This window comes from Dasypus novemcinctus, chromosome 5, assembly GCF_030445035.2.
Source record: "Dasypus novemcinctus isolate mDasNov1 chromosome 5, mDasNov1.1.hap2, whole genome shotgun sequence".
NCBI lineage: Eukaryota > Metazoa > Chordata > Mammalia > Cingulata > Dasypodidae > Dasypus > Dasypus novemcinctus.
Genome location: NC_080677.1, coordinates 127,112,424 through 127,128,592, shown reverse-complemented (window position 1 = coordinate 127,128,592; position 16,169 = coordinate 127,112,424). Strand labels below are relative to the sequence as shown.

The 16,169-nt window shown below is 33.4% G+C and overlaps 1 protein-coding gene across 1 annotated transcript in view; it reads right to left on the bottom strand.

Annotated features, from left to right (window-relative positions):
- CNTNAP2 (contactin associated protein 2) overlaps nucleotides 1-16,169 on the bottom strand; it is a 2,351,919-nt gene that overhangs the window by 1,903,125 nt on the left and 432,625 nt on the right. The window lies entirely within an intron of this gene.

Here is a 16,169-nt window from a genome sequence, read left to right as displayed (position 1 = left end):
AATTCATAAATAATCTCAAACTGCCATAGTATCTATACTTACTGTTTTTACAAGTCAAACATACAGAATCTAAAAAGATAGTCTGTATTCCAAACCTATATATCCTTATTTTCTTCTTCACATTCCAACCTTTAGAATACCAAGGAAAATATTAAACTTACAGATTTATTGAGGAAATCATCAACCATTATTTTACCGAGAATTACACTTAGTTTTCAGATGCCTTGTAAAAAAGACTATAATTCAATATTAATTTTTTCCTTAGTAAAGAAAAAACAACTCTGCATTGAGATCTTGAATAATACATTAAAGTAACTAGACCTAACAGACATATACAGAACATTTCACCCCAAAACAGCAGGATATACATTCTTCTCAAGCACTTATGAATCATTCTCCAGGATAGACCACATGTTAGGTCATAGAACAAGTCTCAATGGATTTAGAAAGACTGAAATTAGACAAAGCACATTCTCTGACCACAATGGAATGAAGATGAAAATCAACAATGGGTGGAGAACTGAAAAATTCACAAATGCATGAAAGTTAAACAACACACACTTATACACTCAGTAGGTCAAGAAGGAAATTGCAGGAGAAATCAGTGAATATCTTGAGATGAATGAAAAGGAGAACAAAACATACCAAAAACTTATAGGAAACAGTGAAGGCAGTGCTGAGAGGAAAATTTAGAACCATAAATGCCTACCTTAAAAAGGAAGAAAGAGCTAAAATCAAAGACCTAACTGCACATATGGAGGAACTAAAAAAAAGAAGTACAATCCCAAAGTAAGCAGAAGGAAAGAACAAAGATAAGATCAGAATTGAATGAAAATGAGAACTAAAAAAACAATAGAGAAAATTAACAAAACCAAAAGCTGCTTTTTGAGAATATTAATAAAATTGACATTTAACTAGACTAAAAAAGAAAAAAAGAATATGCCAGTAAATAAAATCAGAAATGAAAGGGATATCACCTCTGACTCCATGGAGTTAAAAAGGATCATAAAAGGATACTAGAAAAAACTATATGCCAGCAAATTGGACAACTTAGGTAAAACGGAGTTATTTCTAGAAACACACACAAACAACATAAGCTGATAAAGAAAGAAATGAAAACATCAACAGACCAATAACAAGTCATAAGACTGAATGAGTCCTTAAAAACTTCCCAACAAAGAAAAATGGAGGACCATACAGCTTCACAAGTACTAATTCTACTCAAGCTCTTCCCCAAAACTAGAGAAGAGTGAACATTAGCTTAACTCATTGTATGAAGTCAACATCACCATAATACCAAAACCAGATAAAGATGCTACAGAAAAAGAAAATTACAGACCAGTATCTCTAGTGAACATATATGCAAAAATCAACAAGATGCTTGCAAATCAAATCCAACAACACATTAAACAAATTATACACCATGATCAAGTGAGTTTTATCCCAGATATGAAAGGATGTTTCAACATAAGAAAATCAATTGATGTAAGGCACCACATTAATAAATCAAGGAGAAAAATTACAATGCAGAAAAGACATTTGACAAGATTCAGCAAACTTTCTTGATAAAACATTCCAAAAGATAGGAATAGAAAGAAACTTCTTCAACAAGATAAAGGGCTTGTATAAAGAACCCACAGCTAACATACTAAATGGTGAAAGACTAAAACATTCCCTGTAAAATTCAGAACAAGATAAGGATGCCCACTGTCAAATTGTTATTCAATATTGTGTTACAAGATCTTGCTAGACCAGCTAGGAAAGACAAAGAAATAAAAGGCATCCAAGAATCAGAAACTAGAATACAAGTTACAAGAGGCCTGAGTGGGGATAGGAATGGAGAGTTAATGCTTAATTTGTACAGTTTCTGTTTGGAGTGATGGAAAAGTTTTGGTAATGGGTGATGTCGTGATGATAGCACAACAGTGTGAGCATAATTAAAAGCTGAATTATATATTTTAATGTGATTAAAAGGGGAAGCTTTAGTTTGAGGATACATTAATAGAAACATTCTTTTTTAAATCATAGGACTATATAACACAAACAGTGAACCCTAATGTAAACTATGGTTTATAGTTAATAGCATGATTATAATCACATTGTTTCATCAGTTGTAACAAAGTACCATATTAATGCAAGGTGTTCATAATAAGGAAAACGGTGTGTGTGGGGGTCAGTATGTGGGAAATTTGTGTTTTCTGCATGATTTTTCTGTAAACCTACAACTTCTCTAATAAAATAAATTTAAAATAAAAAAAAATCCAAATTGGATGGAAGAATTAAAGCTTTTACTATTTGCAGATGACATGATCTTCTATATAGAAAGTTCTGAAAAATCTACAAGAAAGCTATTAGAGTTAATATACAAGTTCAGCAAATTGGCAGGATCTAAGATCAATATGCAAAATTCAAGTGTTTTTATACACTAGGAATGATTTCCAGGAAATCAAGAAAAAAGTCCATTTACAATAGCAAATGAAAGAATAAAATATTTAGGAATAAATATAATAATTATGTAAAGAACTTGTAAACAGAAAACTATACAACATTGCTAAAAGAAACCAAAGAAGACCTAAATTAGTGGAAGGCCATTCCATGCTCATGGACTGGAAGATTAAATATCATTAATATGTCAATTCACCAAATTGATATACAGATTCAATGTGATCCAAATAAAAATTCCAACAGCGTTTTTGCAGAAATGGAAAAACCAAATATCAGAATTTATTTGGAAGGGTACGGGACCCTGAATAGTAAAAAATATCTTGAAAAAGAAGAAAAAAGTTGGAGGGTTCACACTGCCAGACTTCAATGCATATTATAAAGCTGAAGTGGTCAAAACTGCATGTCATTTGCACAAGGATAGACATATTAGCTAATGGAACCTAATCAGAGTTCGGAAATAGACTACTATCTATGGCCTATTGATATATGACAATGCTACCAAGTCCACTCAAATGGGATATAATAGTCTCTTCAGCAAATGTTACTGGAAGAACTGGATATCCATAGACAAAAGAATGAAAGATCACTACATTAGTCAGTCAAAGGTGTACTGAGGCAAAGTGACAGAAATCTGTTGACTTTTATTGGAGTAAAAGCTTATAGTTACTAGACCCTAAAGAGTCCAATTCGAGGTTGCTTTCTCAGCAAAGTCAGTTGCATATGTTGAAGCAAGATGGCAGGTAATCTCTGCCTGGTCTCTTCTCTTCCTTCTTCCTCTTAAGGCCCCATGGGCCCAGCTTCTTTTGATCTCAGCTGTAGGATGGCATAGGGCTCGTTTCTCACGGCTTCCTATATCCATCTAGCATAGGCTTCATTTCTTTCCAGGCTTTTGCTGCTGCTCAGCTGTTCAGCTGCTCAGCTGCAAACTATAGGCAAATGGCTCAGCTCTCCCCAGGCTTTAGCTGTTTGAGCCTTCTCTCCTCTGCTATCTATGGAGTGCTCTCTCTCTTCCCATGTGTCTTCTTGAGTGAGCATCCATTTATATAAATGGACTCAAATCTGAGTCAAACCCTACTGATGTGGTCAAATCAAAGCCCTAATCTTTTATCAAGTAAATTTAAAAGCTTTGAATTTAATACAGAGGGTATCACATGCAGAAGAATAGACCAGTTTACAAACATAATTTTTCTCTTTTTTGTGGATTTATAAATAATATCAAACTGCCACAAGCACTACTCACACCTTTACAAAATTAACTCAAGAGGGATCAAATACCTAAATATAAGAGCCAGTACCATAAAATACCTAGAAGGTAATATACGTAAGCATCTACAAGATCTTCTGGTAGGCATTAGTTTCATACACTTTATACCCAAAGTGTGACCAATGAAAGAAATGACAGATATTGATAAAAAAATAAAAAATAAAAAGAAGACCACAAACTAATGTCATTTTTCCATATACTACTAGATTTTTTAAGAAATGCAGTAAATCATTAAAGATCTTCAAATTTCAGGAAATCATTTTATCTTTCCAATGAAACACTAAAAATATTTTAAACTTCCCTTTTCCATCTCTAGTATTATATCAGTGCCACCTTTTTCTTTTTTTCTCAGCCCAATCTAAAGTTCCTTTAAACTTCATGAACAAAAATACCTCCCTCCAGAAAATTATATGCCAGGCTTTGTCCCAGACCAAACCATTATGAGAAGTAAGTAAAAAAAGGGAATAAAACACAGCGTTTTTTCACATCTCATGATGTCTCCAGCACTGACACAGATAACTTTTGACAAGTGTTTTCTCAATCCAAATAGGAAAAAAAGCTGTAAATATAATTCTTTAGAATTGTTGCTTGATTATATTAAATTGAAAGATGGACTATATTTCTTCTATTATTTTCATTTTATTATTTTGATGGCTGGACTATTATGTTCAGTTTGCAACCATAGACTCTATCTTTCCAGAGAAATAAAAATATGAATCATGAAAAAAAAAATAAAGAAATGACAGATAAATGGGACCCCCTCAAAATTTAAAACTTTTTTGCTTCAAGTGAGTTTGTCAAGCAAGTGAAAAGGCAGCCTCCTCAATGAAAGAAAATATTTGGAAACCACATTTCCAATAATGGTCTAATATCTAGCATATATAAAGAAATTCTATAACTCAGCAATAAAAAGACAAAAAATTCAATTAAACATGGGCAAAAGACTTGAACAGACATTTCTCCAAAGACAAAAACTAATGGCTAAAAAGCACATGAAAAGGTGCTCAACATCACGAGCTATTAGGGAAACACAAGTCAAAACTACAATGAGATATCATTTCACACCTACTAGACTAGGTGCTATTAAGAAATCAGAAAATTATAAGCATTGGAGGGGATGTGGAGTAATAGTAACATTACTACTACCAATAGTAATGTTGGTGGGATTGAGGAAAGGTTGGCAGTCCCTTGGGAAGCTAAATATAGAATTGCCATATTATCTGGAAATCCCACTACTAGGAACATATGCAGAAGAATTGAAAGAGGCACACAAATGCATGTATACCAATGTTCATAGCAGCATTATTCACAATTGCCAAAAGACAGTAGCAACCCAAGTGTCCATCAACAGATTAATGAGTAAAGAAAATATGAAATATACATATGATGGAATTTTTTTCAGCTTCAAGAAGGAATGATGTACTTACACATGCAACAACATGGATGAACCTCTAGGACCTTATGTTGAGTGATATAGTACAGAAACAAAATGGCAAATATTGTATGATCTCACTGATATAAACTAAGTATAGTGAGCAGACTCATGGAAGTAGACTCTGGAAGATAGGTTACCAGGAGATAGAATGGAAGGAGAAAATGGTGAACCAAAGTTTAATTTGTATAGAATTTATAATTAAGTTGGTTGTATGGTTTGGATATGGATGGAGGTGATGGTGGCACAACGATGTGGGTGTAATTAACAGCGCTGAAGTGTGAATTGGAAAATGGTTGAAAGGGAAAGTTTTTGGATCATATATCTTGTTAGAAGGAAAGTTAGACAATAAAACAGGGATTGTATAACACAATGAATTCTGTGGTGGCTAAGGACTGTGATTAATAATACAAATATAAGAATATTCTTTCAGAATTTATATCACAGTTATGTCACTAATACAGGTTGTGGATAGTGGGGTGGTATATGGGGGGAAATACATTAAAGCATGATTATATGGATATAAATGTATCTTTATTGCCATAGTTCTATTTTCTGGATAGATAGAGGCCCACATAGTAGTTAAGAAAATGCTAAACTCTCTGCCCACCCAACTCTGGGGAAGTCTTGCTAGTTTCTCAAATAAGATGGCAAAAACTCTGGAATATATAAACCTTGTCTAATAAAACAGGCTAATAAGAAAAGCCTTCAATCTTAATGCCTGCACTTATGAGCCATATTCCTGTAATAATGAAACTAAGCCTAATTTTAATTAATGCCTAAGAGTTAACTTTCGAAAGCCCCCTTGTTGGTCTAATGTGGCTCTCTCTATGCCAAACTGCAAATAAATTACTACCTTCCCCTGATATGGGACATGACTCCCAGGGATGAGCCTCCCTGGCACCAAGGGATTATTACCAAGCATTAATCTGTGATGTATTTGAAAAAAAATCTTGATTAAAAGGGGGAAATATCAAATAAAATAGAGTTTTTATGGCTAAGAGATTTCAAAGTAAGTTGGGAAGTCTTTCCAAAAGTTTTGCTTATGCATGTCTCAGCAAGTTTTCACTCAGTATAAAAGGCCTCAAATAAAAGTGCTCCCAAGATCTCTAGGGATGTCCAAACACCTAGGGAAGTCACATGGCCTCATGAAATCAACACCCTCTTGGCATGTTCTATCTAAGAATATATGAAAATCCATTTCCCAAATATAACATACTCATTTATAATTCATCTAATCATGATTCTTCTACTCCTTCTATTTGAACCTATAATTCTCAATGTATCTGTTCAGTATATTTCTCAGAGAATTAAATCTTTGGATTATTTATATGCCAGTTGAGCCCTGAAACAGCAGAGTATTTGCAGCCAACTCTTATTCTCCACTAACTTGGACTTGCCTGGACAAGTGACAAAACAATGATGATGGACCAGTCCCATCCTAAAAACAAAGAGTATTTTAAACATCAAGCAAAACAATTCCTTTCCTCTGCACCATAACGTCTATGTCCCTTCTCAACCTGAAGCAGTCAGAGTGGACATTATCCCAAATCCCTCAAGATTGAAGAATGAACAGAAATAAGGGGGGAGTGTAACCATGGAACAAAGCAGATTTATTGTTATTGTAGTTATTTTGTGTTAACAGAGTAACTTGTAACATTTATATAAAAATAAAATAAATACAAAAAAGAAATTCTGAATAAAAAATATACATTCAACATTCAACAAGTACATATACAAATATCAATGATTTGATACAAAGTAAAGTATTATTTCCAAAACTCCCTGAAAAATTAGAATAATGGGGCCCAGAAGTAGAATTAGACTGTTCAAAAGGCCCTACACACTATATTCTGTCCTATTTGAGAAAGTTATATATTGTATTAGCCAATATTTGCTGGTCAATCAAATATTCCTTGACATTCAAGATAAGAGTGGAAAAGAGACATACTTTGTCTACAGGCCACAGTACTGCAGCATCTTATGTCAAAATCCATGAAAGAAATTTCCTCTGCAGAGATTAAGTATACTTATGTACTAATATTGTTGAAATGGAGCAGAGTACTAGCATAACAAATATGAGTGAATTAGGAAAAAAGCTCATATCTTTTCCTTGCAAAAGTCAGTGAGGTGACTTGCATACCTTGATATGTCTTTGGAAGGAAAAAAACATATATATATATACATGAAGCTCCTGAAATAGGCCTTGGGAGCTCATGCATTTAATTACTGTCAGATCCTTAGAAAGCTACAATGACTTTTCATAAAATATTCAAATATACACTTGTGAGGCCATCTCGTTAACAGATCTTGACACTGCCTTGTCAGGTAGCAAAGTTAGAACAGCATAGATAAGGTGACACGTGACACTGTCTTGTAAGAAAATCATTTGACCATCTGCCTACCTGAATATATATTATGCTTTTCTTTTCTGAAATATTACTCTCAAGGAAGAACAAAAATGCTGTTGTTTGCACTCTTCTGTGAGCTTGGAACTTGCCAATGAGTTCTGCACTACATTACCTATATACAGTTTCCATTGCATTTATGAAAATAAAAATTGTTGTGGTATTTTCCTAAAATTACTAGAATGCCATTGATGGGCTAAAGTAATAACTGGTGTTTTGAAAACAACTTATTTTACTGGAAATAAATACTCAAATCTTCATAAAGATATCAATGAGTTACATATATTACAAACTGGCCTCCTTTCCTTTTCACTCAAAATAAAATGTGCAAGTGTAAAATGGGCATGAAATAGATAAGCAAATCTCTAAGGAAGCTAGGATGGAAGACTGTCCAAAACTGGAAGTGTTCACAGAAGATAATGAAAGATGGTAGAATTTTTAATTTACATAATATTTATTTAAGTAAGTTATCTTATTTATTCTAACATTCATTCCTTGGAGTAAATACTATCACTATCCATTTCCTTTGGCTTAATAAATAAAGGTCACAGAGCTGGGAAAACGCTGAAGTAACAGCTCAAAACTCACCTTCTTTCAAACAGTATTTGAAGTCTTCCAGATAGTACGTTGGTAGGAAGTTCATCTATTCATCTATTCTAAGTAAAATTCAGTGAAATCTATAAAACCTCTCCTCATGCAGAAGTACAAAAACAAAGATATCTTGAATAAAGAATTCAGCATCATAAGAAGGGAATTTTTAACCCTCAACATTTATTATAGAAAATAGGAACAAATATCGTTAGAGCTATGGAAACGTAGTTTATAAAGAATTGTTATTTTAAGTCCAAATCCTGAACAATGAAAGACATTAAGAATCCTCTACAAGTTGTATATATTAACACCAATGAAAGGAAAATTGGCAATCTGTATTAATCAGAGAGAATAAGGGTGGTGAGAAAGACAAGCACCCAGTCAGAGGTATTGTTTCAGCATGAGCTGACTAAAGGTTTTATTAACACCCTAATTGGTCAACTGTATTACGTCTTTATGAAAGCTCAGAGTTAAAAGGAAGCATTTGTGTCTACTTGACATAGGTGGAAACAATTACCTCTGTGGTCAAGGTTCTGGTGTTCAAAATAGGGCAGGATGATAATTAGTACCTCACAGATGACAGATGGATTGAGCCATTATACAGTGCCTGCACAGGGCAATATCTAGGTGCTGATAAAAGTGTACATAGTTCTTGAAATGAAAGAGTTGGACTGAATTTTATTTTTCTATACTAAAAAAGTTGAAAAATGCTTCTATATAAGACATTGTCTCAAATGAATTAAGCTAAGTTTTCACTACAAGCACTAAATAATAATTTAAAATCAATGAAAATGCCACCTTACTTGGATTTCCAATGTCTCCTTGACAATATTTAAATAGGTCAGGAAAAGAAGTATAGATTGGCAATTTAATAAAACAAACAAAATACCAAACTAAACCATCTCAAAATATAATACTGCCTCAGGTTTTCTTTTTACCAAAAGCAATGAAAAGAGTTCTTAGACTATGATCTAATAATTAAAATGATGCATTTTTCACAGCTACACTTTCAAATAAAAAAGAATTAAACTGGTTGATGTTCAGATCTAAGTCTATTTGTTTCAGAAACTTAATTTAAAAGTACTAATGTAGTGTATGACTTGTTCTTTTTATTGGACACATAACACTTCAAGAGAAAAAGAAAAAAGAAAAATACATAATGATAGTATTATGTGGCTTCTGTATTAAGAACTTTTGTTGAAAAAGGAATACAGTACACCAAGCCAGATACATAAGAAATTCTTATATGGGGTGGAAGATGTAGTCTAGACGATCCATAAGAACTCTTACAGATTCTTATTAATCTCGTATCTGGTAACTTTCCTATGCTGTTAAAATAAGGCAGAAAGTAATATTTTCTAAATTCAAGTTCTAACTCACAACTGTATCATCTTCTCAGAACTGTATAGCATAACTATATCTCATCACTTCAAACAGAAAATAAGGTTCAAATGTAGTTTTCTATGTAGTTCCAGTCAATTACTATAAAGAAGATATAAAGGAAGAAATAAAATCAAAAAGGAGGAGGAGGCGGGAAAAGAAAAGAAAAGAAAAAAAAACCCAGAAGTACATGGGGAGCAGGGGGTGGGTTGGGGGAAGAATATTCTTCTGTTAACTTTTTACTCAGAAATAAAAATCCCAAAGCATCCTTATAATGTAAAGACATTCTTAGGATCACACTAAAAGAAATTTGCATGGAAATTATAATTCAAATTAAATTAATTCCAATTTTTCTACTTTATCAGTGAAATCCTTGCAGACAGAGTCCCTTCCACTAAAAGTCTATGCATATGGAAGCATTTATACATTGATGTAGAGACAGTGGCCACAGGAGTTGCTGAAGGCAGGGAGAGGGAAAAAGGTGTGCTATTGGGGCATTTTCGGGAGTTGGAGTTGTCCTCAATGATATTGCAGGGACAGATGCAGGACATTATATATCCTGCCACAACCCACTGAATGGACTGGGAGAGAGTATAAACTACAACATAAACTATAATCCATGCTGTGTAGCAATGCTCCAAAATGTACTCATCAAATGCAATAAATGTACCACCCTAATGAAAGAAGTTGTTGATGTGGGAGGAGTGGGGGTTGTGGGAAGTGGGGTATATGGGAACCTCATTTTTTAATGTAACATTTTGTGTGATCTATGTATCTTTAAAAAAAGATAATAAAAAAGGGAAAAAAAGTCAATGCATTCATTGATTGGCTTTTGAAGAAAAATTACTATGAGGAGCATTTTATTTTCCTCCAGAAACAACAAAATCCATGACCGCTAGCTTCATGGAAAGTGAAATAGATAAAAATCTTCATTAAAAATATAAAAGGTCATCTCCCCTTAGGAGAATTCCAGTTATGAATGGGACAGAATTTATTGCTATGTGCTCACTCTCATGAAAAATGCTGCACTCCCTTAAGGAAGATTAAAGAATTACTAGTTGAAGGACTGTAGTATCAAGTTGTAGTCAGCTTCAAGCTGCCAGAAACCTAATGTGTACTGCCAGAGAGCCTGCATCGGTGACAGCCAACCTGGATGGTGTTGGCCCATCCTGCTGTGGCTTAGTGGTGGGGGGTCTGCTGCTATTACAGAATCAAAGCATGATTTGCTAGTGACTATGTATGAGATGCTAATTTGCCAGGATTCAGTGAAAAGTAAGTGTTTTGATGAGAAAGACTGAAATAACAAGAAGGGAGGAGTGAGGAAATGGGATAAATATACCATAATCCTTGATTACTCTGCAAGTACAGCAGGCATGAGAGTTTATCTTTTCCTTAGAGCTTGCAGTTTTATTTCCTTGCATATTTTAAGCATGACATGGGCCACTGAGTGAAAGGAGTCAAACCATTCACATAGTTTATTTTAAATGGGAAATTAGTAGTTCATGTGCAGATTTTCTGTACAAACTTTAAAAACCATCTTTATTCCTACATTTTGAGGGATTTAAATAAAACTTTGTTAGCAACAAAGCTTATAAATTATCTATAGAACACAAATGGCTTTCTATATCTCATCAGTTTCATTCACTAATTTTACCTTGATTCTTCATTTTTAAAAAGTCAAAAGCAAATAACTCAGAAATTGAAAAAGAAAGACACAATGTAATTTTACCCATAACTTTATTGGCCCTCAAACTGTAGTACTACAGCAGTATTTAATTAACATTGAAATATTCTTTTTGAAAGGAGTCTGTAATTCAGCATCAATGATTAGGAAAATGACTGACTATACCCTCAGATGAGCAGATGATATTCTAAAGAGGAATATTTTAATTTATTTTTTCTTTTTACTTGAACTTCTCTAATTTGTACCAATGGTTTCAATTCAAAATGTGTACTCAGCACATGAATAAGTAGAACTATACAGTCTCTTACAAAAGACTTGCCTTGTACAAGGGGTACCTCTCAGGAAACTTGGAACTACAGATTGTGCACTGAATAATGTGTGTGTGTGTGTGTGTATGTGTGCGCCTATGTAAGCTTGTGTTTAATTTCACTAATAGCTGAATACAGAGCTGACAAAGGGAGAACAGGCAAAGTATAAGAATTGAGTAAGAAAAAAAAAAAAAACAACTCAGGTTGAAAAGAAGAGGAAGAGGCGGAGTACTATAGTGAAAGAAACACAATATTAGCAATCTGAAGACCTAAATCTAGGCCTGGTCAACCCCCAGTCATGTGAAATTGGTGCAGTCTCTTAACCTCTTTGATACTCAGTTTCCTGTCTTTAGATAAAAAATGTATAGTAATAAGTCGTGCTTTCCTTATGGGGTTCCTAGAAGTATAAAATTAGAAAAATATGTGAAAATATTTTATAAACTCTAGGTACTCTTCACATCTTGTTTCCTATAAATTCAGTTGATTGTATCTGGCATTCATATCTCTGTATACAAATTTTCTTATCAGTAAAATGAAAGGAAGGGTTATTAAGAGATCCAAATGTAATTCTCTTTTCCTATTAAAATAGGTCATGGACTAAAGGTTTGGGATAAGGTTGTTCTAACGTTAAAGGGAAGGGACCAAAAACAGAGATGGATAGAGAGCAGTGTACTGAGGCTAACAATGTGTTATGTGGGGAATGTGGCAATGGATGGAGGAAGCCAAAATAAAGGAACACTTAAGGTGGACAACAAATACCGTATTATTAGGTGTGGCCAATAAAATGAGTTGGGAAGAATATTGATTACTTGAGACCCTAAAATGACTATGACCCTTTTCTATGGCCGTCTGAATTGTAGACTTAATGGTTTCTCAATCTCTTCTTTGTGCCTCTCTGATTGGATTTTCATTATATGTAGACCTTCTTTCTCTTTACCAACTTTTTGTTTGTTGGTTGGTTGGTTTAGATGTATTAGGCTTCTAAACCGTGCCATTTACCTTTTTATACACAGAATATGTAGAGTTAATATATGAAAATCTACCTCCACCTCAATGCCAGTAATAGTAGTTTCTAGATTCTAAAACTTTCTCTGACACAGGCATGAAATCATGTTATCAATAGCTTGAAGGGAAGTCAGGCTTCCAAGGCCAGGGCTACAAATTCAAATTAGAAAATAAATACAGAAGGTATTTAGATTACATTGGGTAGAAAATTGAAGTAAGATATTCTTTAAAAAAAAGTAGCATTTATAAATTACTTACTGAGTGTCAGAAATTATCTATTTCAATTCTAACAGCAACTCTACAGGATATATGTTAGTATTTCTCCCATTTCTCAGATGAAGAAATAAGGCTTAGAGAAGCTAATTTTTACCTAAGGTAATACAGCACAGAAAGAGTAGAACAGGACTTCATATTTACATTTATTAGGCGCTACTGTCTCTCAGAAGCAGCAAGTCAAAGGTACAGAGTGCCGTAGGCAACTTCTGCTTTGGACTATGTAACTGTTCTTTCAGGGAAAGAGAGTTCCTTTCAGAGAGGCAGTTATCGTCAGGGAAATTATATTCTTCCTTCTAATTCAAAATGGTATTAGGAATTTCTTTTCTGATTAATAGAGATGATACTTAAAAAGCACCCTGGTTGATATGTAGAATTTATATAATATGGATAATTGACTTATATATTTATACTGGACATTAGAGAGGAAATATATGAATCTAAGCAATACCCTTGGGCCTAGATATTGTAAGTCAGGATCACCAGGTAGTACCTCCAAACACAAACATCTCTAAATAAATTAGGGAGTCAATGTTACATTTATAGGCTCACTGTTAGCATCATTTCTAACAATCCATCCACTGCTTGTGGAGGGATTTGAGAATATGGATTGAGGCTGAATTGAATGATTTTGCAATATAGCAAAGAAGCATAATCTTTATAAACTTGTATCACAATTAATTCCTTTTAATTGGTCTTACGATATTTTATTGCCTTTACCCATGATTCTACCAGACACTATGAGATCAAGGAGATGACTTAAATTCTGTGACTCAAACTGATTGCATTATGTTGTTATCTTAGGACTCCAGGAGAGGCAGTGACAACTACTAAGAACTGGTACTAGGAACTGGTAGTAAATACTTATTTCTTGAATAATATCAATGTGGCCGTTTCCATAACATGTTCTCTGCGGGATAATGGGAAAATAAGCAATATATTCTGTGCCTCAAGAATCTAATGATATGCAATATTAATATCATGAGTCTCTAATTAAATTTTAAAATGATGGGTGAGAGTTGAAAAGTGCAATAATGTGTAAAGCTTCTCTGAGCTTGTAGCACTCACTTGGCTTTAGGTATGGGTAAGATTTAAAGGAAAAGAAAGAATGAGACCTTCCAGGCATGGGGAATTACAGGAATAGAGTTGCAGAATTGGCAACATTGGTCATATTCATGGGACTGGAATCAAAATAAAACATCTAGTTGGAGTAGAAGAGGTTCCTGAAAACTTAACTGAGAAATGAATCAATTAATTAACCTGTCCATATTTCTTATAGAGTCAGATGAACTTAATTGTTAATCCTGTCTGCCGCTAACTAGCTTTGTAGCATTGGGCAAGTTAATGCACTTCTCTAAAACTGTATTTTTATTTGTAATGTGAGGATACCCACCCACAGAGTATTTTCTAATATGTGCATGTGTTATTCTACATGCAAAGAATCTACTAGAGGACCTAATATGTAGTTTATGCCCTTAAATGTTGTTGAGTGTTACAGTAAATTACTATTATTATTACTATACTACTACTACTACTACTATTACTACTAAGTACAAAAAGAGGATTGGATTACATACTTACTAAATTGAATATTGAATATTTTCAAAAAATTGATTGAATTATGGAATTCTTATTCTAAAAATTTTAATTCTGTTTTAGCCATATATTTAATAAAAAATTCTTCTTTAGCAGGTGCATTTTGACTCCTCATGAAAAAGAAAGACAACAGTGATAGAATTTGACTAAGATTTCAAGGCCATACACGGAGGCATTAAAAATCATAAAAATTGTGGTAAATTATAAAGCCGTGTTTTAATCAATTTAACTAATATTTCAAATCAGAATATTGCTAGCAAGTTTCTGAATTTATTATGTAGTTCCCTTAACTATGTAACATTGTTCTATGTTCAATCTAATTTCAAATACCGTTTATAAAGTACACATTTTCTAAATTACCGTAATATATATATTTACTATACTTAGTAATTGAAATGTTAACCTTTTAATCACCTCAAACAAGCTTTAATTAATAGAACATGATTCTTATTTTAAAATCTGACTTCTATTAAAGAAAGATAATGAAAAAGTACTTTAAAATACAGGTAAACTGTTTTATTAACATAATATTCTCATGAAAAGCAAATTCATACAGATCTAAAAGATATCATTGGAAAGTATTCAATATCAATCCTATAAAAGTCAGAAAAGTGTTATGCTTTTTCAAATCCCTCGTTTAGGTGGCCAGTAGAAATAGTGAGAAAAACGTAATATTCAAAACTGTAAATAAAAGAAATTTTATTTTTAAAAAAGTTGGTTACTTTGCACATCAATCATTTTCACATTTAGTGTATTGATTGATATTGTGCAAGATGGCATTATTATTTGTTTTTGAGAAGAACCTCTCTGTTCTGACATTTGTACCACACCTTTATAATGGTTCCCCTTTTCTTGTACCTGCTAATAAGCTTAATTCTAGTTGTAAAGTTTAAATAATGCCCTCGGGAAATTATTTAAAAGGCATCCCAAGGCTTTGTTGACCTAGGAAAGGAGGGCCTCCTCTATTGTCAGAGCAGAAGTTCCTATTACTAAAGAAAATATAGAAGGGGAAATGGTAGCCAGCACTGTTAAAATTCTTACCAGTAACCTGGACAGAGATGGACATTTTCTTTCTGCCTTTCATATTATAATGCAGATGTATTTTTTTAAATGCTTTTCATTGGTTGTTTATATGATTGGCACTGGCGTTGTGATCTCAAGCAATGTTCCAGTTAATTCCATATTTAATGAATGCTGACTATACCAGGAACTGTTCTGGTGATGCAGAAATGAATGAGAAAATAAGTCAAGGTCCCTTAAGATGACATAATGGAGGACAATACGTAATTAAATATTGGCAGCAGAGTGTGTTGAAATGCTCACATTGTGATATGTACTAGGAGCTCTTAGAGTCTAGCCAAGGAAGTGGCTGATATTTTATTGGTTAGGAAAGGTGGAAGGGAAGGGAAGGAATTCGTTGTAAAGATGTCAAGCACTACTTTTGTAATGTGAAACATGATAAATTCCCACTTCTACTTGGTTGACACAAAAATATCCTACTCTTACTCAACTACAGCAGGATCCTGAAGGGAATTCAAGGCTCGCAGCTGTATAGGAGCTTAGGATAGTCGCTGTGAACTATATTTCAGAATGAAATAATTGAGGAAATGCTTCGTATGTAACAAATGCTTAGAGGAAATATTTATTTATAATATGAAATGGTTAGCCAAATACAGGCACACATACACAGCATTCAGGTATACTGCATAATAAATGGCCTGACTTTTAAAATTTCGGACTATTGAGAGTAATTTATATAATCTTATTTGTACCTGAATATCCA